Source organism: Chrysemys picta, chromosome 1 (genome assembly GCF_011386835.1).
Source record: "Chrysemys picta bellii isolate R12L10 chromosome 1, ASM1138683v2, whole genome shotgun sequence".
Lineage (NCBI taxonomy): Eukaryota > Metazoa > Chordata > Testudines > Emydidae > Chrysemys > Chrysemys picta.
In genome coordinates this window covers 265,813,485-265,840,455 of record NC_088791.1, presented here as the reverse complement: position 1 = coordinate 265,840,455, position 26,971 = coordinate 265,813,485, and positions in this window count along the sequence as shown.

Sequence of the window (26,971 nt, the reverse complement as noted above, 5' to 3'; positions counted from 1 at the left end):
TAAGTCCCAAAACATAGTCCATTTATAACCCAGTGCAAGAAGACCTTAAAAATAAAAGGTTTCAGAGTAGCAGCCATGTTAGTCTGTATCCGCAAAAAGAACAGGAGTACTTGTGGCACCTTAGAGACTAACAAATTTATTAGAGCGTAAGCTTTCGTGGACTACAGCCCACTTCTTCGGATGCATATAGAGTGAAACATATATTGAGGAGATATATATATATACACACATACAGAGAGCATGAACAGGTGGGAGTTGTCTTACCAACTCTGAGAGGCCAATTAAGTAAGAGGGAAAAAAAAAACTTTTGAAATGATAATCAAGATAGCCCAGTACAGACAGTTTGATAAGAAGTGTGAGAATACTTACAAGGGGAGATAGATTCAATGTTTGTAATGGCTCAGCCATTCCCAGTCCTTATTCAATCTTGAGTTGACTGTATCTAGTTTGCATATCAATTCCAGCTCAGCAGTCTCTCGTTGGAGTCTGTTTTTGAAGTTTTTCTGTTGTAAGATAGCCACCCACAGGTCTGTCATTGAATGGCCAGACAGGTTAAAGTGTTCTCCCACTGGTTTTTGAGTATTATGATTCCTGATGTCAGATTTGTGTCCATTAATTCTTTTGCGTAGAGACTGTCCGGTTTGGCCAATGTACATGGCAGAGGGGCATTGCTGGCACATGATGGCATATATTACACTAGATACAATCAACTCAGGATTGAATAAGGACTGGGAATGGCTGAGCCATTACAAACATTGAATCTATCTCCCCTTGTAAGTATTCTCACACTTCTTATCAAACTGTCTGTACTGGGCTATCTTGATTATCACTTCAAAAGTTTTTTTTTTTCTCTTACTTAATTGGCCTCTCAGAGTTGGTAAGACAACTCCCACCTGTTCATGCTCTCTGTATGTGTGTGTATATATATATCCTCAATATATGTTTCACTCTATATGCATCCAAAGAAGTGGGTTGTAGTCCACGAAAGCTTATGCTCTAATAAATTTGTTAGTCTCTAAGAAGGTGCCAAAAGTACTCCTGTTCTTCTTAAAAATAACACATCCTTTCAGCCATTGACACAACACATACCACATTCCCATGATTTCTGCTGTTCTCAAACTCAGTCAGTCCTCCTCTCTCTCGCTCTGCCAAGACAACTGCTTCCGCTCTTCTGGTGGGAGCGCTCTCTTCCCACAATATATTCTGAATCATTATATAGACTTCTGTACCAGATTTAGAAATAAATGAAATAGTCTGGGACCTGTGGCTGGGAATGTAGTTGCAGAGGCTTCTTCACAGCAGCAATCCTGCAGGCTGACCTGACGGATACACATGTGGTCAACTTGATGAGCAGGGATATTAAACAGCATCTGTCAAGCTTATCTTGCTATAGTACTGTATCTTGAATACCCTAACCATTAGAAAGGGGTCACTTAATACTTTATTCTTTGGTACAACTGATACAACTCAACTTTTCTTTGCCCCTTAGGGGAAAAAAAACAGAATGAAAGTGTGTAAACTCAGTCTAAATACTAGAGCTAGGTGGGAACTGGATTTTCTGTTTCACAGGAAATTCTGCAATTTTTTTTTCCATTCTGAAATGGAACTAGAACAAAATTTTCCATTTTTTTCTGTAAATGAAATTAAAAAATGCATTTTGGATCAGTTGATCAAATCAAAACTTTTTGTTTCAGTTTTGACCTTTAACATTTTTTATTTTTTTAACTATAAAAAATAATTAATTTTGTTTCCAAAAGTCACTTTGAAAGGAAAAATTAAAAATTCCAGTTGGAAAACATCAAAACAGGATGTTATGACATCATCAGATTTTCATTTTTATTTTCTAAAATGGTATTTTGTCTTAACAAAACTTTTCAATGTTGAAAAAAAAATGTCAGTGCAAAAGTTCTAACCAGATCTATTAATACTCGCTTCCTTGTCTGATAGAAATAAATATGCATCAGATCTCTTGGACCCAGTTTATTATTTATTTAAATTTTACTCTCCATATCTTTAGCAGCCTGACACAGATCACTGTGATCAGGATACAAATGATCAGATTCCATGTCTCATCTTCTTGCTCTGTATCAGTCTCCTTCCTTTAAGATGCTGCATGTTGCATGGCAATATTTGCAATGTGCAAGGCAGAAACAAACAATTGATTTTACAAGGACTGTGTAATGAGGTATTACCTGATATACCAAGAACCTGTGACATGCATTGTGAGAATATATGGCTTCATTATATTTTTCTTCTTATGAACTCCAGGGAGGTTGAACCTGACTTATTAGCCTGGGCTTTATGGAGAAAGAACTGTCCCTTGGAATTGCAAATTGACTGTACCATTTTAAATTGATTGGCTCCTACCTAACAGGTAAGATGCAGCTGCTGATAATTGCCCTGTAGCTAACCTCACTCTATCTTTTGATCAATGTCAAAGAGATTAGCTAGACCAGATTGTCTGAGATAAGTATGTAGAAGTCATGATATGTCCCTGGGGACTTTGTGACTAGATCTGTGATGCTGCTTTTCAAAATGCACATTGATCATGAATATGATGGCAATGTGAATTTGTGGCTCTTAAGCTGTCTGATTTTTCTGTGTGGCCTCAGGGGGATGTTGGTGCAGTCTACAATACACAGGGTGTCATAAAACTTGTTTTATGATTTCTTTGTGCTGCCATCCCATTTGAAAACTAATACACTAACTAGCTCTCTTGAGGACAGCAGTGAGAAGAAACTGATTAGTAAACTGTGAGGTGGCTGATTGGCTGATAACAGTGTTTCTGATATTGCACCAGTGTAACATTTCCATTGTCAGAAACTGTGAGGCAGTCCTTACCTTAACTGTGATCAGTTTTGCATGGATATGCTGCATCTGACTTTCCAGGCCTCCACTGACCCCTTCACACAGATTATGGATTATATGCCAAACATGTATCTCTGGATCATTCATCTGCCAGCTTCAGAAAGCTTGTGTGCTGTCTGTACACCTTCTTCCTCTCTAGATACTGATATCTCCTCTCTGTGCTGCTTATCTGTCTTTGTTCTTGTAAGCACGGTCTGAATGAGTTCTCCCCTGACATCTAGTGATGAGATGGGGGGGGGGGGGAAAGACTTCAGGAGCAAAATGTGTTTACATACACACACCTACTCTACTTAGATGTACAGCAGATAGAGCTGCTTTACCAAAGCAATCAATTTTTGCTTGGTTGGGTTACAAATAACTCTAAGATTTGGATGCAGGGGTAATGAAATGTTGTTATCCTTATTGTACAAGTAAAGGTCAATGGAACTGTGCTTGGTAGGCCCTGATTGAAGGGGTCACCCTAAACTGACCCTCAGTTGCTAAGCAGGAGGTAGGGATGCCAAATCCCAGTGAAGGTCCAGGGGTGTGAATTCTGCTTAAAGGTCTTAAGCACTACTTGACCTTTGGTTCTCCAGTGTTTAGTGAGAGCTGATTAGACTCAATTAAGAGTTCTTCTTTCCAGTTGGTGATTCCTACAGATGACATCATTGCTGAGCAATTCTAGGGCTAACTCTTAGACCAGATAGGGGGACCTTTTTTTAATCACGGGCCATTGACACACAGAAAAAAACAATTGTGGGCCACACACAAGTAAAAAAACAACTTAATTTAAGTTTGTTTTTAGAAAGAGAAATATAAAATGTTCAACTCACCTGCCTGGGGGCGCCCAGAGGCTCAGAGCTTCCCCTCAGCAGTGGAGCGAGCTGATGCTTGCAGATCCAGTCTCATATGGGTGGGGTGAGAGGTAAGGGGCACTGAGTCTCAGGGCTTCCCGCCTAGGCCGGGTGAGCTGCTGCTCAGGGCTCCAGCCCTGCGGGGAGTGGGGAGCCAAGACTTGCAGGCTGGATGAAATTAAGCAACAGGCCAGATCCAGTCTGCGGGCCATAGGTTCCCCACCCCGCCTTACACCTTGTGTTAGGACACTAAAAGATGACACAAAGACTGTACTTATAGTGAACATCCCTACTACCTACTGAAATCACTGAGAGCTTAGCTAAGTGGCAGACCTCAGAACATCACATCGCAGAAGCAGTGGCAGCCTGCAGTAGTGGAGAAATGGCACCATAGAGACTGTGGCATCTCTGAGCCAGTTGCCATTGCTCAAAATACCCTCTCCTCCAGAGACGGGAGCTGAACCCCGGAACGAACCTTTGAATTCTGGATCTTTGCTAACCAAGGACAGCCAGCTGTGAGTAGGATGCAGCAGTGAAGAGGGGAGTTATGTGTTAAAGAGACAGTTGTCAGACTTTCCCACTGCAAGATGGGAAACTGAGGCAAAGGACACTGCCCAACGCTCTGTGAGCTCTGGTTTGTTTATGGTCTCATGCTCTTGAATGTGGTGTTTTCCCAAATTAATGCTGGGTTCCCTTTCCTTTTTAATAAAAGTTCTCTGTTATTATACACACTCAGTGCTTTTGAGTGGGGAAGTATTGCCTCTTAGAGGCACCCCGGGGTAGAGTTAAATTTTCTCAGATTACATGGTGGAGGCTGAAGCAAATTTTGTTTTGTATTATTAAGAAATACTGAACCTGGCTCTTGCCGCTACCAAGCCCACTCAGCAGAAGGGTTACATTCTTATTTGCTAAAAGGTTCACCAAAAGCATTTCCCCTTGAATTTACAGTAGCTACTAAATCCCACTAGATGAAACTACATATGTGGATTCTGTCAGGAGCAGCTTTTTTTTTTTTTTTTGTCTGAGAGGTTGGCCTCATAGCCCACTGATAGTTGATTGCAAACTTGTTCCATCTGCAATCATTAGTGTCTTCATGCAAATATCACTTCTAGGTGTAGACACTTTAATCAGCTTATCTGAACAGCTGCACTGGTTTGAATAATATATAAAGCTATAATGCTCAGGATTTGCTTAATGTGTTCATTGAAATACGGTGAATAAGAAATGCAAAGGGGTTCTTTTAATGAATCTAACTGAGATGTGGTAGAGTAGCTACAAGAGTATCTAAATCCCATGTCAGAGGTAGTTTAGATGGCACTTTTCCCCCAGCTGCAACCAGAATTCCTCCTAAAATGTAAATGCTGCATCAGTAGTGCCACACCTATGCATAGGGTTCAGGCCAACCTCTCCCATACTGCTAGTACCTGTGAAGGCACTGGACTGGCCCTTGGTCCCCATAACATTGATTAACATTTTGAAAAGCTTGCACAGTTCAGTTTCACAGTCTGAATGGTACAAAGGGTGTTACTGTTTTGATCCCTTGGGTATTTGTGGCATTTTCATAACAGGACTATAAGTGGTCACAAGTTTCTGAGAAGCTAAGAGGAAGCAGGGAGATAAGTGTACTGGTCTGAGGAAGATGGGCACTCTTTTTCCTTTAAGTGACATGAACAATATTGTAACAAGATTATATGTGCCAGAGACTGAAATACTATATTAATACCTCTTAATATCCATTATTTTGTATGGTCCCTGATTCGTCCAAGTGGTGTCACATGTGCAGTGGGTATTCTTCATTGATGAATTTTGCTTATTATCTGTGATTTAGATAATTCATATACAAAATAACATGTAGCTAGACAATCCCCCTATTGATTACACATTAAAATAAATTCAAATTATTCCAATTAGTACTGTAGCACAAAGCAGAGTTACTGTAAAATCAACTCATCCCCCCATATCTTCCCATTTGAGCTGATCTCATAACAATGAATATTTTGTTCTGATTTCAACTTTTGGTCCTCCCATCCTACTTCTTTTGTGTGGTTTATCATGATGAGCACAAGAAATTTGGAGCTCTGGAGTTCAGTCCTTTTTGGAAGATGGGAGAATACCAGCAGCAAAGGCTGCTGACACTACATTAAATACACAAATAAAGCTACATTTTAAAAATCTGCAGTGCAGATCCTAGAGAAGAATTTGCCCCAAGGACTCTAAATGATTTATGCCCTCTCCAAACTGAAATCATTCCTGAAGTATCACTTGCCCCACAGCAAAGTTATTGGAGTTTATATACATAGATGCAATTACTGTTCTGTCATGTATATGTTCATTTTGTGCTCAGATTTTATGATGCTAGTAACTTTATACTTGTGTGCCATAATTACATTAAATTAATTGTCTTAAAGGAATATAAATATGGCACACCACTTCCAAGGCTGTTTGGGTGCTTCCCTAAAAACTATCAAAAGAAAAGTGATCAAGATTACATCTTGCCAAAACCTATAGGAATTTGGACTTTGACAAAGAACTAAAACCACAGTGTTTCTGAAGTCATTAAAGTCTTCCACTTCCCACCCCAATTCTATTATAATGATCTGCCTTGCATGGATATATGTTTCTCGGTAGCAACATCATCATAATCGATAATCTAAGCAGAAAGGCCAAATATTGAATCATCCAGAGAAATTTACCTACAAGCTGGCACAGTCTTCTCTCTAGGCAGACATCTATCTGTTATAAATGAATCCAGCTCCTGTGCTTATAATCCCCCACGGGTCTGATAGTGACTGGGCACTGTTTCTAGCTCTGGGTCTCTTGGGCACACTCCCAGTTGCAGAACACTCTGATGTCCTTCAGACCCTGCACTTTAGGTACTTTACATCCCTAAACAAGTAAAACATCCTTCCTGACCCCCCCCCCCCCCAGTTGCTCAGACAAGTTCCTGTAAGGCCCTGTGGGTCTACACTGTGGGCTTGCAGAACTGCTAGGCATCTGATGTCTCCAGGCTGCCACACAGCAGCAGCCAACCAGCTCGTGCTCCACTGCCCATTACCTGGTGTGGACACAGCCTATGGGAAGTCCTGCCTCAAGGGGTTTGATAGGCAATAGTGCAGAACACCTTTAGCTGCCATGACCATTCCTGCTCCTGAACTCCTGACTTCAAACTTGGCTTGATTTGGATTTTGCCTCTTGACCTAGATCTCGAAACCTGTCTGGGGCTCAGAGTCTTCATATCGACTTTGCCCTTTGCCCTTCATATCGACTCAACCCGACTACAAACTCCTCTTCTACTCCCAGCCTCAGGTTTGACCCTGCTCTGACCCTTGCTCCTGACTGCCTTTGTTAGGATCCTGACAGATCCTACAGATGCACAGAGACCACCTAACTGTGGAAGATCTTGTTTCTGAGTTACACCCTTCAGAAACAATGTGGCAATAAAGCCCACTGGGCTAAAGGTTATAAACACATACACAGAGAGAATTTGCTGGACTGATTTTTCTAATTTGATGACAAGTTCTGAACATTTTCAGAACCGAAACAAATATTTTTCCTACTTTATTTTCATTTGGTGGCCCAACAGAAGAATCAGTTACTCACACAGATCTAGTCTTAACTCAGCATGCAGGTTATAGTACACAGGAAGTTGAAGTAAAAGTTACAAAACTAAAGTTCACAATTTGATGCAGACATACCCTCAAAACCTAGATGTTGTCCTTCTAGGTATGGGTTAAGCTGCATTGTCAGGGCAATGCGAAGAAGTTTATATTGCCACAGCTGCTATCACAGTTTTTGTAAACATATACGATAGACTTGACCTGTTTGTTTGTTTTGTTTTATTTTTTCTCATCTTTTTTTATTTGTTTATTTATTTAATTCATAGAAAGTTTTCCCTTTCCTTCAAATGCTGATTTGTAGAAATCAAAATGTTTCATGGGAATGTATTGATTTTGCCAAAATTTCATTTTGATAAGGTCATTTTTATTTAAATCAATGGAAGTGAGGCAACTGGGCACTTTTGAAAATCCTACTGGGTACCTAAAGACCTTTGTAAATCTAGCCCCCAGGTTCTTCTGAAAAGTTTACCCACAGTTAAAGCTACTTATTTCTGTGCCTAGTTATTATTATTATTTCAGAAATCCTAGTTTTGTTTGTGTTCTTGTCCTATGAGATTCAGTAATTTTCTTTACTACACAGATAAAGATGGTAGAGAATTATTTGTAGGTGAGGTTCCAGGGTAAACCTCAGACACAGGGCCTCACACACAGAAGTGACTGTTTTGCTAATGTTACTTTGGTTTACGATGGATCGTATACATTTTCCCGCACCTCTGCTGTTATAACATCCAAAGCACACTTTAGTCTAAATGGTAATTGCTGTGTGCAAGAGATTCTAACAGTGTTACCAAAGGCCTGATGAAACTTTTGGTCTAATACATGGCAACTCATTGTGCTCTGATATGTGTGTGTGTATTTGGCTTGAAGTCAAATGAAATGCTTAGAGACCAATTAGTAGGAAAATCATGCTGCAATAATTTATGAAAGGCTATTACTTGTACTTCATCTTATCCTAGAGAAAGTTTGTGTTCTAGCAGGCTAAATTAAATCACTTAGATATTTGCTGACTGAGCTACTCACTTGTAGAGGTGGAACATGCCAGAGGAGTCCAGAAAGCAGAATTCCAACAAGATAAGCAAAAGCTTCTGTATTCCTGCTAAAGGCTCTTCTCTAGTGAGCAAAAAAAAGAAAAGAGTTCCACAATCATGTTTCCACTGCAGTTTTGTGACCTATTTAGTAAATGCTTCAGGGACTCCTGTAAAGAAAGTGACGTATAATAGTGGGGAAATTAACACTGTGTTTGGAGACATATAACAGTGTCTGTTTTTTCTAATGTCTGTTTGATGAAGGGGGAGGACAGAGCTGCAGGAAAAGCAGTGACTATGTCATTGTAGGCCACCAAATCAGAAGAAGGAGATGGATGGCATTTTTAGAACAAATAATGGAAGTATCCCAACAACCTGGTAGTCATGAGGAACATTAACTATACATGTACTACCCACATAGCTGTTGGAAAAACAATACAGCAGGACACATACCACCCAACATGTTTTTAGAATGTGCTGGGAACAACTTTTTGTTTCAGAAGGTGGAAGTTGTAACTAGTGAGACAGTTATTTAATACTTAATTCTGACTAATAGGGAGTATCTGGTTGAGAATCTGAAGGTGAAAGGCAAGTTGGGTGAAAGTGACCACAAAATTATAGTTCATGGTTCTAAAGAAAGGAAGGAGAGAGAGCAGCTAAATAAAGATAATAGACTTCAAAAAAGCAGGTTTAAACAACCTCAGGGAACTAGTAAATATGGTTCCATGGGAAGGAAATCTTAGGAAAATCATTGTTCAGGAGACCTGGCAGTTTCTAAAAGAGACAATATTAAAGGTGCAACAACAAACTATCCCAATGAAGAAGAAAGATAAGAAAATAGCAAGAAACCAATATAGCTGCAAGGATATACAAATCAAAAAGGAATTGTACAAATAGTGAAAATAAAGAAAAATAGCTATGAATGAATATCAAAGAATAATACAAACATGTGAGGACAAAATCAGAGAGGCTAAGGCTCAAAGTGAGCTCTGACTAGTAAGAGACATAACATGCAATAAGTTGAGGTTCGATAAGTAACGTAGAAGTGAGAGAATGATGAAGGAAAGTGTAAGTCCATTATTTAACAGGGAGGGAAAACAATTGAGGGACCACAGTTAAAGCTAAAGTGTTTAATAATTTTTTACATCAGTTGTCTCTAAAAATGTTAATTGTGACCAGATGCTTAACACAATTAATATAAACAAAGAATAAGGAGCTCAGGCCAAAATAGGGAAAAATGGATTAAAGATTATTTAGAGTTATATGTTTCCAAGTCAGCACAGCCTGATGAAATTCACCCTAAAATACTTAAGGAACTAGCCAAAGCAATCTCTGAACTATTTGCAATAATCTATGAGAACTCATAGAGGACAGGTGAGGTTGGCTGTCCGGAAGGCAAACATAGTAGCTATCTTCAAAAAGGGGGGAAATGAGGAGCTAGGGAATTATAGACCAGTCATCCTAACTTCAATACCAAGAAAGATACTGAACAAATTATTAAACAATCAGATTGTTCAAGTCTGGAGGATAATAAGTAACAGACAACATGGAATTGTCAGAAGAAATTATGCCAAACCAACCTAATTTCCTTCTTTGACAGCGTAGCCAGTCTAATGGATAGGTCAGATGTGGTAAAAGTGATATATCTGGACATTAGCAAGACTTATGACACAATCCTACATGACATTCTCATAAGCAAGCTAGGGAAATATGGTCAAGAAGAAATTAGCGTAAGGTGGATGGACAGCTGGTTGAAAGACTGTACTCAAAGTCTATGTCTACACTTATGGAGGTGTCTAGAGTACAGGCTCTACATGCAATAGCTACACTCCATAGTGAAAGGCAGGCTGCATCCACACTTGTCACTGCAGCATGTAACTACACACCACAGTGAAGGGATGTAGCAGTGGGAAAAGACTCAGGCAGCTCCCCACTGCCATAGCTTTTCCCTGCTGCCTTCCCCCTGCCAGGGTCTTTCCCCACTGCCAGAACCTTTCACAGTGAAAGAGAAAGACTTTGGATATCTTGCTAAAAACAACAGCGTAGATGTGGGAGGTGCTGCCTGGGCATGTAGCTAGCCTGTGTTGTATTGTGGAGATTCAGATGTGTAGGGCACTTTACCCTCCTCTATTCGTCTAAGCCAGGCCTCATTGTTTACACAACTATTTATACCCATGTTAGCTGGGCATGCAGTGTCTGTACTCTACATGTTACCATAAGTGTAGATGTACCAAAAGATTAAATATCAGTGGTTTATCAAGATAGGATGATGTATATCACTAGGGTCCTGTAGAGTATATCTTGGGTCCGGTACTATTCAATATTTTAATTAATGATTTGGCTGATGGAGTGTAGAGTATGTTTATAAAATTTGCAGATAACACTAAGTTGGGAGTAGTTGCAGGCACTTTAATATTAGAATATTAGATAATCTTAGAATTCAGGATGATCATTATAAATAGGAGAATTACTCTGAAATCAACAAGGTGAAAAATCAAATGTACAAATACAGAATGGGGGAGGTATAGTTGATCAGAATTTGAATAAGTCAACAGCGTAATGTTATTGCAAATGTCATTCTCGGATGTAAGAGAGATAAGGTGGGTGAGGTAGTATCTTTGTGTGGCTGAACATCTGTTGGTGAGAGAGACAAGCTTTCGGGCTTACAGAGAGCTCTTCTTCTTCAGATGACTTCTTGTCCCTCTGTGGAAGTGGAGAACAATTGATCACTTCCCTCCTCATCAATGAAAGCAGTAAACAAATTGGAGAGAGTTCAGAGGACAGCAACAAAAATGATAAGAGATTTGGAAAACAAGACTTATAAGGAAAGGCTGAAAGAATGGGCAGATGTTTACTTTAGAGAAGAGAAGACAGATGGAGGAGGGGGCATAATAACAGTCACTGAATATATAAAGGACAGTTATAAAGATGACAGCGATCAATTGCTCTCTGTGCCCACAGAGGGACAAAAGTTAAAGACTTAGTTTGCAGTAGGAGAGAGTCAGGTGAGATATTATGAAAAACTTTCTAACTATAAGTAAATTAACTACTGGAATAGATTACTTAGGGAGGTTGTTGAATCCCTGTCATTGAAGGTTTTTAGCAATAGATTACACAAACACCTGTCAGGAATGGTCTTGCTATATTTGATCCCATCTCAGCATGTGGAGAATGGACTAGATGACCTCTTGAGGTCCCTTCAGTTCTGCATTTCTATGATTCTATTATTACTGAGGGAGATTCTGAGGGACTGGAGAGGAATTTGATTTCAAGGATAGCTTGGGAAGGGGAACAGTGATTGTCAGATGTGGATGGAGGGAGAGTAAAATATTTGGTGTCCTTGAGGGTCTGGGAGTCAAATCGGAAGCCAGGAGGGAAGAAGTAATTGTTATAAGAATTTATTTTACTATTGTACCCTGAGAAAGCCAATATTGTTGGTAGATAATTTGTTAGAATTATCTGTTAGAGTGCCCATCAAGCTGCTGCAGCTCTGCTCACTATGAATTGTTAAACCTGTTCCTGTGTGTCTTACCTTCCTATGCAGTACTGTCAAAGTCAAGGTTATTTAACTGTTGTAAGAAAATGAAACACAACAAAACAACAACAACAAACCCAGAAGCATACTGAGAAGAAATCAAAGTAATAAGCCAGAAGAAATCTTGTACAAAAGCTACAAATTTGCATTCAGACTTTCACCACATCAAAAAGAACAATTTACCCAAATTTTGAGGAGACAAAGTGAGAACTATTTATTTCTACATGTATAAAGCTAATGTAAAATCCCCATTTGGCTTTAGAATTGTGGCCAGCTGTGTTTGGGGTGGGGGGGGGGGGAGGCTAACAGGATACATGTGATATCCTCTTTGTTGACAGAAGCAGTACAAACTCTTCTGTTAAGAGTTATAGGAAGCAGTTAAAAAAAATCTCATAGGATTTCAGGAACAAAAGTATGCAGAACTAAACAGGAACATAGCTGCAATTGAAAACATTTCAAAGAGAATAAAATAAAACTACAATAAGATAAAAAAGATTCATGGAGTTAAAGAATAAATAGCAGCATGATGGTTGCATTAGCTGTATAAACAACATTTAATGTACATGAGGATGCAAAAGTTTTGCAGTGATGGCACAAATAGACAAACACATTAAGAAATGTGTAGGTAAAATATAAAATGCATTTGCTATTGAAAATTCAAAATCATAAGATTCAATGTTGCTAAACTGAATGGATGAGGAGGTAAAAGATACTTATGATTTACTGCTCAGTAAAACACCTAGCAGAGATAACAAGCCCCTCGAGAAAGCCATTCTAGTTTTAAATTACTCTCTCTCTTAAAAAACAAACAAACAAAACACACACACACACACACACACACAAACATAGCTTCTGAAGCATTTATCTTCACACAACCATGACCAGAACCAGATAGAACATTGACCAATTTTCATATTCAGTTACATCAACTTGCAACTTTGCATAGATTAGTGTGGATTGTGAGCTCAGGATGCAAATTATATAACATTACATTCAACACTCTCCAGAGATAAACTGTTAGTGAACCAGAGCTTATGTTGGCCTTTAGATGGGTCAGAAAGTTGCAGTTTCATGGACAGTGCATATCAAAAAAGAGTGGCATATTACTTCCCACAGAATGCATCTCTGACCTTCCTGGTGTTACCATATTCAGCAAATTGAATCTGAACCTGGGCTACAGCCTACAAATAAGAGGAATGTGCTCCAAAATCCTATTAAATTACAATGTTTTCTACACCTATAAGATAGAGAAAATAGAGGCCTGGATTTTCAGATCTCTACTGCAACTTTGACTTTACAAAATGTCATACATGAGACTCTGTGAGCTATAAGGAAATATCAAGTGGTGTTGAGGGGTAAAAGTAGTAGTAATGTTAATTTCCTTGTGCGCTAAATAGACAGTTCTAGAGCAGAGGTGGGCAAACTACGGCCCGCGGGCCACATCTGGCCTGCAGGACCCTCCTGCCGGCCCCTGAGCTTCTGGCCCGGGAGGCTAGCCCCTGGCCCCTCCCCCACTGTTCCCCCTTCCCCGCAGCCTCAGCGCGCCACACTGCCGGCGCAATGCTCTGGGCGGCCGGGCAGCGCAGATGCAGAGTCTGGCCTGACCCAGTGCTCTGTGCTGTGCTGTGGCGTGCCTGGCTCCAGCTGGGCGACATGGCTGTAGCACCGCCAGCGACTGGTGCTCCAGGCAGCATGGTAAGGGGGGATGGAGCAGGGGGGGTTGGATAAAGGCCAGGGGAGTTCGGGGTGTGGATAGGGGTTGGGACGGTCAGGGGGCAGAGAACGGGGGGTTGAATGGGTGCACGGGTCCTGGGGGGCAGTCAGGAAGGAGGGGGGTTGGCTGGGGCGGCAGGGGGCAGTCAGGGGTGGGGGTTCTGGGGGCAGTCAGGGGACATGGAGTGGGGGGGTGGATGGGGCAGGGGCCATCAGGGAACAGGCGGGGTTGGATGGGGCAGGACTCCTGGGGGGGGCAGCAGGGGGTGAGAGGTGGGGTTAGGAATAAGGGGCAGGGGCCAGGCCACGCCTGGATGTTTGGGGAGGCACAGCCTCCCCTAATCAGTCCTCCATACAATTTCTGAAACCCGATGCGGCCCTCAGGCCAAAAAGTTTGCCTGCCCCTACGTTAGAGTGTACCTGTATGTTGACATATATAATATAACGTAACTGGAGTAAAATCCTTATCCTTGTTTTTGGTTAGCAATTTCTGAAATAAAAGGATTATTTTAACTGTAGGATGCTGATGCTGTATTTATCTTGATTCCAGGTTAGTACAACATCTCTGGGATAAGGACCCAATGGAATTTGTTGAGGTTTCTTCAGGGTAATCATGTGAAACAAGAAGGGAAACCGTAATAGCACTTTATTTTTTTCCACTCTGAGATTTCCTCATCGGACCAAGTAAGAGATTTTGGATATATAATTCACAGTCATTAAAATTGACCTTTGTTTGAATAAAAGCTTATTCTTGTTACCAATGTCCATTAAAATTGCTGTTTAGTCAGAAATTGAGATGTCTGATTGTATTACAGACAATTATAATTACTCTGCTTTTGGCTGTCCTCTGTGGTAGTTATGCAAAAGATTTCAGGAAATATTCTCTCTGTGTGTGTGTGTGTGTGTGTGTGTGTGTGTGTGTGTGTGTGTGTGTGTTAGTACTTTAGGAGAGCTAATGAAAAAATACACAGCGGATAGTAAATCTGCTTTCACATATTGAAGCACTACTGTTTTCAGAGATACAAAATACCACAATGTTCTCTACTACAGATTTTACAAGCACTTATTTTCAAATAGTTTTGAATGAAAATAATAATGGCCGTTTTGCTTTTCTTACACATTTCTTTCTGTGATTGCCGTGTATAGTTTAGCATCTGTTCTAATGACTTCCGGAAAATAAGGGTGAGTATATTGCAGGGTTACCAGTTTCACAATGTTACTTTGATGTCCGTGGTTATGGTGTTACAGCTGCTGAATATAACCAAAATCTATGTGCTGTATTTTTTTTTTTAGCACTAAAACTAAACAGAGAATGAGGTAACATTTGTCAGAAAATCTTGAATGTTTGAGTTGTTATCTCGTTTGGAGGGATGTTTGTTGCAGGAGGACAACCACCTCATGTCACTTCTCTATGCACCACTTTCTACAGACATCCCTTCATTTCTTTATTATTTATTTTATCTTCTTATTAATTTTATTTGTTTACATTTTTATGCCATGAAAAGTTTACTAGGAACTTTACAGAGACATAAGAAGACAAATGCCCTCTCCTGAAGAGCAACATATAGTTGGATGATTGAGAAAATTATTGAGTAGTGATATTTAATGCCCATCATATTCCTGTAATTCCATTTTTTAACACACAAAAATCTTGCATTTCAGATGTTAAAACTATTTTGAGATGAGGACTAGTATTAGGCTTCCTGGAAGCCTGCTTTAAGGATGGGTTTCTAGTTGAAGGTATGGTAGACCTACACAAGTAAGGGGTTCCAGACTGAGGAGGAGATGCATGGATAAAGACAGAGACAATAACCTGAAAAAAGGCACAGTAGCTAGTCTTGCATGGGTGGAACAAAGGCAGTGATTGAGACAAAAGTGTGGAAGAAGCAGGGACAAAATGTAGGAGATTGGAGTTTAAAGACAGAAGGTGATGATGGCTTTAAAGAGGATAGGCAAGGTAGATGATTTTAGTAGTTGTATCTTGGATACATTGAAGAGGAAGAGGATGAGAGTCAAGAAGAGCAGAAGGCAGAAGCAGTCAAGGAAAGTGGTGATCAATGGGTTACATCAGTGGATATGGAGAGGAAAAGATGGATTTTGAAGCTGTTATGGAGGAAAAAAATACATAGGTGGGTTATGTGGCATTCACTGTGTGGGATAAAAGATAGAAGAGATTTGAAATGGCACCAAGGTTGCAAGATTGTAGGACAGAGAGGATGGTAGATTTTCCAAAAGTGAGAGAGGCTTGAAAGGAAAGAGGAGAAGTCCAAGATCCTGTAAAAAAGTTGGCAGTGGAAATTTGAAACAGCAATATTCAGGTTTCTGTAAATGTGTTGTCTTTCAGTGCAAGGAATACAGATAGGAGATACTTCTCACAAACAAAAGAGGGGGGTTCTTTTGGTTTGTTTTAAAATTTTGAGAGAGAAAAACCCAACACTTCCTATATTTGACCCTGCACTGTCAACACTTTAGATGCATCAGGATATTGTCTCTAATGCTGCTTTAAGGCAGACACGTTTCAGAAACATAACTGTTTATTTTATTTCCCATATCTTGTCTCAAGTTGAAAAAAATATGGTATGATGGAGAACAAAATAAATAAATACAATAGAAAGATAAGGAAATTGTCTGAGATATAAACCCAGAGCCTGATTCAAAGCCCATTGAAATGAATAAGACCCTTCCCAGTGACTTCATTGGGCTTTCAGTCAGGTCCCAAATTGCCTTATTTTTTTCTCTAATATTTAGTGTATTAGTTAAATAGTATATGAAAGCTGTCTATGGAATATCCACACAATATAGAACTGACTTATTTTGGGAGTTAAATTGAATGCATTAAGGTTATGTTACTCCTGTCAAGAGTTTATGTTGCTTCATTCTAACCAACACAGTAACCTGATTGGCCTTGTCATACTGACATTGAGAGCTGTATTGTTACTGGCAACTGACAGCAAAATAAAAATAAAAATTGCAAACATTGCCTGTCAGTAAGATCCATTATATATTGTATATGTCAGTATAAATGACAAGATATTCTCCCCCCCTCCGCTTCTTCATATTGTTAGCAGTCAGCTTAATAAAGACAGATATCATATGTCAGCTCCTATGGTAGTAAGTTTATACACTCTGAAATGGACCTTGGCAAGCTAACAAAAAATGGTGGATTTTGTCAATATTGATATGTGCCGTTTGACTATCCCCCCAAATGGAAGTAATTGTAAAAAGCTAAAATATCGTACATTTCTGTACTGTGAACCAATTTCAGCAGGTGGCAACCTAGGCAGCAGTGACCATGAGATGGTTGAGTTCAGGATCCTGAGTAAAGGAAGAAAGGAGAGTAGCAAAATATGGACTGTGGACTTCAGAAAAGCAGACTTAGACTCCCTTAGGGAACTGATGGGCAGGATCGCCTGGGAGGCTAATATGAGGGGGACAGGAATCCAGAAGAGCTGGCTGTATTATAAAGAAGCCTTATTGAGGGTGCAGGAACAAACCATTCCGAAGTGCAGAAAGAATAGCAAATATGGCAGGTGACAAGCTTGGCTTATCAGTGAAATCTTCGGTGAGCTTAAACTCAAAAAGGAAGCTTACAGGAAGTGAAAATTTGGACAGGGGAGGAGTACAAAAATATTGCTAGAGCATGCAGGGGTGTAATCAGGAAGGCCAAGGCATGGTTGGAGTTGCAGTTAGCAAGGGATGTGAAGTGTTGTGACGGGTTGGATCACAGAAACCCCCTTGGGAGCTGCCACCCGATGTGCAAAGACTACCCCTGCTTCTGTTTTCCCTGCCAGCTCAGGACTCCAGCACCCTGTCTTGCTGAGCCAGACACTCCTGTTTGGCTCCAACACAGACCCAGGGTCTGAATCACTTGTCCCAAAGCTGCAAGTTTACCTGAAAACAGCTCACAATAGTGTGCTTGTCTTTAACACTCAGATGCCCAACTCCCAATGGGGTCTAAACCCAGATAAATCCGTTTTACCCTGCATAAAGTTTATGCAGGGCAAACTCATAAATTGTTCGCCCTCTATAACACTGACAGAGAGATATGCACAGTTGTTTGCTCCCCCAGGTATTAATACATACTCGTCTAAACCCAGATAAATCCGTTTTACCCTGCATAAAGTTTATGCAGGGCAAACTCATAAATTGTTCGCCCTCTATAACACTGATAGAGAGATATGCACAGTTGTTTGCTCCCCCAGGTATTAATACATACTCTGAGTGAATTACTAAATAGAAAGTGATTTTATTAAATACAGACAGTAGGATTTAAGTGGTTCAAAGTAGTAACAGACAGAACAAAGTAAGTCACCAAGCAAAATAAAATAAAATGCACAAATCTATGCCTAATCAAACTAAATACAGATAATCTCACCCTCAGAGATGTTTCAGTAAGTTTTTCTCAGACTGGACACCTTCCAGGCCTGGGCACAATTCTTTCCCCTGGTACAGCTCTTGTTGCAGCTCAGGTGGTAGCTAGGGGATTCTTCATGATGGCTTCTCCCTTTCTCTGTTCTCTTCCCCCCCCCTTTATATATCTTTTGCATAAGGCGGGAACTCTTTGTCTCTCTGGGTTTCCACCCCCCCTCACTGGAAAAGCACCAGGTTAAAGATGGATTCCAGTTCAGGTGACATGATCACATGTCACTGCAAGACTTCATTACTCACTTGCCAGCACACACATATACAGGAAGACTCACAGGTAAATACAGCCATCTGCAGACAATGGGAGTCATCAAGATTCCAAACCATCATTAATGGTCCACACTTTACACAATTACAATAGGCCCTCAGAGTTACATTTTATATTTCTAGTTTTAGATACAAGAGTGGTACATTTATACAAATCAGATGATCACACTCAGTAGATTATAAGCTTTGTAATGATACCTTACAAGAGACCTTTTGCATGAGGCATATCCCAGTTACTTACATTCACTTATTACCGTATTTTCTCTAAAACTATCTCAGTTACATTATATTGACTTATTATCAAGTTTTTATAAAACCATATAGACTGCACAACGTCACAAGTGTAACAAGAAGGGTTTCTACAGGTATGTTAGCAACAAGAAGTAGGTCAGGGAAAGTGTAGGACCCTTACTGAATGGGGGAGGCAAAATAGTGACAGATGATGTGGAAAAAATTGAAGTACTCATTTTTTGTTTTTGTTTTTTTTGCCTCAGTGTTCACAGACAAAGTCAGCTCCCAGACTACTGCATTGGGCAACACAGTATGGGGAGGAGGTGAGCAGCCCTCAGTGGTAGAAAAACAGGTTAAGGACTATTTAAAAAAGCTGAACATGCACAAGTCCACGCGTTCAGATCGAATGCATCCAAGGTTGCTGAGGAAGTTGGCTGATGTGATTGCAGAGCCAGTGGCTATTATCTTTGAAAATTCATGGTGATCAGGGGAGGTCCCGGATGATTGGAGAAAGGCAAATAGAGTGCCCATATTTAAAAAAGGGAAGAAATAGAACCCGGGGAACTACAGAATGATCAGTCTCACTTCAGTCCCCGGCAAAATCATGGAGCAGGTACTCAAGGAATCCATTTTGAAGTACTTGGAGGAGAGGAAGGTGATCAGGAACAGTCAACATGGATTCACCAAGGGCAACTCATGCCTGACCAACCTGATTGCCTTCTATAATGAAATAACTGGTTCTGTGGATATGGGGAAAGCGGTGTATGTGATATAACTTGACTTTAGCAAAGCTTTTGATACAGTCTCCCACAGTATTGCCAGCAAGTTAAAGAAGTATGGATTGGATGAATGGACTATAAGATGGATAGAAAACTGGTTAGATTGTTGGGCTCAATGGGTAGTGATCAACGGTTCGGTGTCTAGCTGGCAGCCGGTATCAAGCGGAGTGCCCCAGGGGTCAGTCCTGGGGCCAGTTTTGTTCAATATGTTTATTAATGTTCTGGATGATGGGATGAATTGCACCCTCAGCAAGTTCGCAGATGACACTAAGCTGGGAGAGAGGTAGATACGCTGGAGGGTAGAGATAGGGACCAGAGTGACCTAGACAAATTGGTGGATTGTTCCAGAATAAATCTGATGAGGTTCAACAAGGACAAGTGCAGAGTCCTGCACTTAGGAAGGAAGAATCCCATGCACCGCTTCAGGGTGGGGACCGACTGGCTAAGCAGCAGTTCTGTAGAAAAAGACCTAGGGGTCACAGTGGATGAGAAGCTGGATATGAGTCAGCAGTGTGCCCTTGTTGCCAAGAAGGACAATGGCATATTGGTCTGTATTTGTAGGAGCATTGCCAGCAGATCGAGGTAAGTGATTATTCCCTTCTATTCGGCACTGGTGAGGCCACACCTGGAGTATTGCATCCAGTTTTGGTCCCCACACTACAGAAGGGATGTGGACAAATTGGAGAGAGTCCAGTGGAGGGCAACAAAATGATTAGGGGCTGGGGCACATGACTTACAAGGAGAGGCTGAGGGAACTGGGGTTATTTAGTCTGCAGAAGAGAAGAGTAAGGGTGGGATTTGATAGCTGCCTTCAACTACCTGAAGGGGGGTTCCATAGAGGATGGAGCTAGGCTGTTCTCAGTGATGGCAGATGACAGAACAAGAAGCAATGGTCTCAAGTTTTAGTGGGGGAGGTCTAGGTTGGATATTAGTAAACATTATTTCACTAGGAGTGTGGTTAACCACTGGAATGGATTACCTAGGGAGGTGGTGGAATCTCCATCCTTAGAGGTTTGTAAGGCCCGGCTTGACGAAGCCCTGGCTGGGATGATTTTGTTGGTGTTGATCCTGCTTTGAGCAGGGGGTTGGGCTAGATGACCTCCTGAGGTCTCTTCCAACCGTAATATTCTAAGATTCTATTAATTGTAAACTGGCTGCACACTGAGCCAACAGATCCCAAGGGCAGTTGACCTGGATGTGCGAGGGGAGTGGATAGTCCTGTGCAGTCGGAACGGGGTGGTTGTTTAAAAAGGTAGAAAGCGTATGGAAATGTATTGCTCCCCAAGCATGTCTGTGCTCATCCCCAATCCTCTCTCTGGATTAAACTGGTGTTACAGAGGTCATGATGATTACTGCAGTCATAAAAATGCTCAGCTGCCCTATGGGTCACTGTAGACTGAGGCTTAGGGGTGGAGTTCCAAAAAGACCATAGATTGATTCCATTTTAAAATGGAAGGGAGTTTAACTGGAGAAGCTTGTGCTATAATTACTGCTATACATAAGTATGAAGTGCTGCATTGCAATAAAGAATTAGTAGAATTAATATATTGCACGCTTTGCTTATTCTGCTAAACTACTTGAATGGACACTATACTACTTTTCTTTTTTGGAGTACAAATGCAAACCTAAAAATATGTCTTCACCAATATCATTTCAATCAGCAGTATCATTGCATTCATCTGACTGAAAGGATTAAAAAACCCACACTTTTATTTGAATTTGCTCAGCTGCATTTGGACTCAAGACTCTGCAGTTCTGCTAAAATTTTTTTCCTCGCCCTGTACCAAAATGTGACTTGAACAATAAAAGCAAGATCCTCAACTGTACCTACATTGGATAGAGCTATATCAATTTACAGCAGCTGAGGATCTTGCCTATAGCTTAATTATGCCTTGTATCATCTGTCTCTGATAAGGTATGAAGGAAATCAGTACACTTGAAGGCAAATTATATCACCCAAGTTCTTTTCACCAGCCTCTATCGCCTGGCACTGTCCTTAATCTTCTGTAGGCAGCATGATTCGTCTTCAAGTAGTCCAAAAAAAGTTCTATATGCTAAGGGCTCCAGTTTTTATAACATATATATGTGTATTTCTTTTTTATAGAAAATATTTTATGCTTTAGTTAGGAAGGCTTTGACTGTTCTGTATTCTCTTATAAAATATCTACAATTCTGTTGATTGAAAACTAACCAATGTTTGCAATAAAATTCATGCAAGCCGTTCTGGTCCTGTGAGTGACTCATTAAATATAGATAGGAGACTCCCTGAATGCTAATATAAACTGCCTCTCCAAAATTCTCAAAGGAAAAATAAATACTCCAAGCACATTTAAAAACCAAGTGTATGTGAGACAGGAACAGAGCCCCTGCAAGTCAGGAGCTGCAAAAATATTTCACACATTTTGAGCAAGCTTGTTTTACTATTTCAATAAAGCACTGTGTGCAACCAATAGGAGGTACATCAATTTACTACACAGGAAATAGCATTACTGCTTCAAGAATCCCCCATACTACAATTTGCTTCATGAAGAAATGAACTTTGGCATTAACTTTCTTTCTAAACAGCAAACAACTCCCCTGGCTACTGGGAGTGATGCTGTAAAAATCAAACTCTGTTTACTTATTAGAATTAGTGAATTTATTTATGCAAACTTTGCTCATAGATATTGTCTGTTTTTCCCCCCCCCTCAAGCCTTTTCTATCACTTTTGGCAAACTCTCCTCCCTCTTCCTCAAGTTTGAAGTCCAAAGTCCTGCCCACGTAGCAGAATTAGATGCATGGTATCCTGTCACATCATGCTGTGACATTATATTAAACCAGAGGAGAAGCACCCACCAAAAGGATCAACCCTACCATTTAATGCAGCAGATAGCTATTTACTTCTGGTCTTCCAGTCAAATTCTGATATTGCTTAGGTCTGACAAGAGCACAGCACAAAGAGGTGTGGCTATGAGCCCTTTCCTTTGAGAGAATGTTGAAGAGTTTTCAGCCTGCTATTGATAAGTCTATAGCAGGGCTTTATTAAATGTAGAGTGCAAGATGACCACAACTGACGTGGTGAGTCCTGGAAATAGAAAAGCTCTCTCTTTGTCTGGTGATTTAGTCAGCAAAGGGCTAAAAAGACCCACATGTGGTACTTGACAATTAGCAAAGACACAAAATAACCTAACCTATTTTTTCCACTTCTTGTGTGTTTCCTGGTTAAGATTATCTAAAAGAAGAAGGCCAACACCCACTATCTGTATATCTCTTCAGTTCTCAAGTGTGGCACGATGACCCTCATTTTTTGAGCATCTATTATAACTGAATTGCAGTAAATCTGTTCCTTTGTTGATCTTTTCACATTGATTGAACAGAAGAAGGGGATTTGAAATAATGGAGTGATTGGTAGTCCATGGGCTGTTTGTTTGTTTGTTTGTTTCCAGTTTATTTTCCAACATTTTGTAGATTCATAGATGTTTGGGGCAGAAGATCACGTAGTCTAACCTCCTGTATAATTTATTTTTATTTTCTTTGTCTTTCATACAGTTTTCAAATGTGAGCACCTAGAAAGTTGGATGACTAAAACCACGATTAGGTATTTAAATAGACACAAAGATGCTTATTTTTTAAATGGCTTTTTTTTTCAAACATAGAATATGACTTGGTTATAAAAGAGAGTCTTAACCTAGAATACACAGATATGGTTTAAGTTTTGCCATATACCGTCATCCGGTCTTGAATATGCTTTTTCCATCCCTTGCTGCTTCTTCTTGTCCAACTTTCTCTTCAAGTTTCATTTTTCGTGGGGAATTATAACTTCAAATGTCTTATTCTTTAAACTGGAACATATTTTAGCCATATGCTCTAGACAGGCAGGGAGTTTATTGCAGATGCCTTCTAAAATGACTCTGCCATTTAAGTAGAAATATTAAATGCAATATGTTTTCATCATTTACACATATTTTCATGATTTCATGATCATCCTTTCTTCACTTTATTCCTTATAGTCCAAGAAACACTGGTGGGTAATAACACACAGATTTGACAACACATTCTTTAAATCTCTATCAACATCACATGCCAGTATGATCTATTAAGGAATGTACTCTGTTCTAGAGTGAATCCATGCAACAAAAAGATGTGTAATCTGGAATTGGTACAAACGAGTTTCTGTCTATACAAGAATAATATTTTCCTTTCACACACCGTCTCTCCTACTTGCATAGCCTGCCCCTCCCTTTCTTCATCTGACTCTGAACGTCTAATTTAATCTGTGCTTTTAAAAAAATGTTCTAGTAGTTAAAATAGTTCACATCCCTTTGAGAGACTGGACTCTTCTGTTACTGTAAATTGTTTTATTAATAACTAGGGCTGACTTTTTCAGATTCATGGATAAATTGATGATAACACCAGGCTACTCTTTTTCTTTAGATGATTTAGATTATAGTAATTAACTTTGCAGCTGGGATAAGAGGTATTAACCAACTATCTTCACAGTAGTCCATCTTTCTAACACCTCTTTTAATCTCACACAGTTTAATAGTAAGGATAGACAAGCATCAAAGCTGTGGATCTCATGAAGTTCAATATTTTGAAAACTGACAGCTGTTTTGGGGCGTTCACAATGTTTGTAAAAATGGCTTAATTTTGTGAACTTTTTCTTCCAGCAACTAATGCCATCCTTTATTTCAACTTAAAACATTCAGCTAAGGTATATGTTGGTTAAAGGAAACAATTTACTATATATTAAGGAAATAATACCCCAAAAGCAAGATTGGGAGGAGGGGAGATCATTTATTGCACTCTACGTCTATTTTGCCAGTAGATTTTTCTGTCTTTCCCTCTTTTTGATCAAGGACTTTCTGAATTTATTTTTCCATTATGCTTGACATATGATATATTTGTGTGTGTTTGTGTGATCTTTTATACTCTTCTTTCTTTACTCCACAACAGGGGTCAGCAACCTTTGGCATGCGGCTCGCCAGGGTAAGCACCCTGGTGGGCTGGGCCCATTTGTTTACCTGCCGCGTCCGCAAGTTTGGCCGATCGCGGCTTCCACTGTCTGCGGTTCACTGCTCCAGGCCAATGGGGGCAGCGGGAAGCGGCGGCCAGCACATCCCTTGGCCCGCATCGCTTCCCGCCGCCCCCATTGGCCTGGGACTGCCAACCGCAGCCAGTAGGAGCTGCCATCGGCCGAACCTATGGACGCGGCAGGTAAACAAATGGGCCCGGCCTGCCAGAGTGCTTACCCTGCCGAGTCGCGTGCCAAAGCTTGCTGATCCCTGCTCCACAGTGTCTCCTAAGTAGACCACAGACCCAATAGTCTGGGTCAAACTGTCAAGCCCAGTATATTTGAACAACATCTACGTTAACACAAAAGCAGCCACTGCCCAACATAAACTTCTATTTCTCTATTAACCCTCACTAGAAAAGGGTTTATTTTTTATACAGAATTTTCTCTCCAGCATGCCATTCTGGTGTTTATGCTTTAAATTTGGCAATGCAAAACAGCTGTACCTCTAAACTAACTAACCATTTTGTAATTGAAAGGCTGGCTGTATCTTTGTTTTCTTTAGCTAAGAAATACCACTTATGTTTCCTCCTACTTTTTCTTTCTTTTTAATTGAGGAGGTGTAATTTTACCTTTCACACACTATCAAAATAGGTAAGATTCCCTTTTTTGATTGTTAGCTTTCTTAATAAGTATCCTTGAAGATTTAAATTCTCCGGTGGATTAGGGCTCTGCTTGTTTGCCTGGAGTTGCTGTGTGGCACATTTTAGTTGTGCACGTGCCTTTGTGTCTTCCACTCCATATGCTGGCTTAATCTTCAAGCATTGGTGTTTGTTGTTGTTGAAGTTATTATTATTTTAAAGCTTTTTATACATCCATCCACGAACTGTACTGAATGAGACAAATTGTAACTATCCAAATCCAATATAACTTCCCCAGAACTCGCAACATTGGACTGCAAAAGGATTAATCCTCATAATGGTATTGCAGAAAGCTTCTTAGGGGTCATAATTAGGGATGGGTGATTTTTCTTTCTTTCTTTTTTTTTTTTTTTGGATCCATAGTTTATTTACTGAAAAATAGTTTGTCAACCCAAAACTATTCATGAATTTGGTCCAACTAATTTTGTCTGGGCAAAAAAGTTTTTGGGGCCAGCTACAGAAAAGTTAGACAGTGACAGTGCTTTATAAAGATTAGATGAAAAATGGAGTGCATGCATGCATCCTTTATAACCTTTAGCCCAGCAATTAGGGTATTTGGCTGAGATGTGGGAGATCAAGGTTTGTATCCCCACTTTAGAAAAGGAACTCTCTATCCCAGGTTAATAGACTAACAACCAGGCTACAGGATCTTCTACATTCATTCTATCTAGTTGAAGCTATTCCACTTTGAACAAAACATAAATATTCATTGGGCCAAAGAGATAGTGAAAGAAAAATACTCTGTTGTGGTGTGATTATCTTCTAGCTACTTAAAAAACAAAAGGGATACATACAGGAAATGGAGCGAGGGACATGTCACCAAGAAAGTGTACATGAAATAGGAGTTCTTCAAATATGTCAGACAGAAAAGAAAGATCAAGGATGGTGTGGGTCCACTGCTCAATAGAGAAGGTGAGCGGGTAACAGAAGGCATAGGAAGGCAAAGCTGCTCAATGGCTAATTTGCTTCAGTCTTTTCACAAAAAGTAACATATGGCCGGATGACTCGTGAAGTTGCCATAGATCAGGATAAGTAAAGAATATGTCAGATCTTCAGACCAATTTGAATGAATTCAAATCAGTGATGCCAGATGCTATTCATCCAAGGGTACTGAAGGAATTAGCTGAAGAAATCTCGGAGCTACAGACAATTTTTGCAAACTCATCGATGACAGGAGAGGTCTTGAAAGACTGGAGTAGGGCTAACATAGCACTCATCTTAAAAAAAGGGGGAAAAAGGAGGAGCCGGAGAACTATAGACCCAGTCAGCCTGACTTTGATATCTGGGAAACTACTAAAGCAATATATAAAACGTTCTATTTGAGAATACCTGGAGGATGAAAGTGTAATCACTAGCAGCCAGCATGGATTTATCAAGAACAAATCATGCCAAAGCAGCTTGATTTCCTTCTTTGACAGGGTAATTGATTTGGTGAACAGGGGGAATGCAGTGGGCATAATATATCTTAACTTCAGAAAGGCTTTTGACACAGTCTTGCATGACATTCTGATCAGTAATCTGGAGAAATGTGGGCCTGGTGGAACTACCATTATGTAGATACATAATTGGTTAAACAATCACAACAAAGAATAACTATTAATGGGATGATTAATATTGGAAGGAGGTTCAAGTGGGTTCAACAGGGGTCTGTTCTAAGTCTATTATTGTTTAACATCTTTATTAATGACCTGGATTTAGGAATAGAGAGCATACTGATCAAATTTGCAGATGACACAAAGCTAGCGGGGTTGCTAACACTTTGGAGGATAGAGCTAAAATTCAGAGGGATCTTGATAAATTGGAGAACTGGGCTATAGACAACAATATAAAATTAACAGAACCAGAGCATGCAAGTCACAGGAGGTTATAGTTCCACTCTATTTGGCTCCAGTTAGGCCTCAGCCGGAATATTGTGTCCAATTTTGGTCACCAATATATAGAAAGGATGTAGAGAAACTGGAAAGGATCCAGATGTGAGGAACAA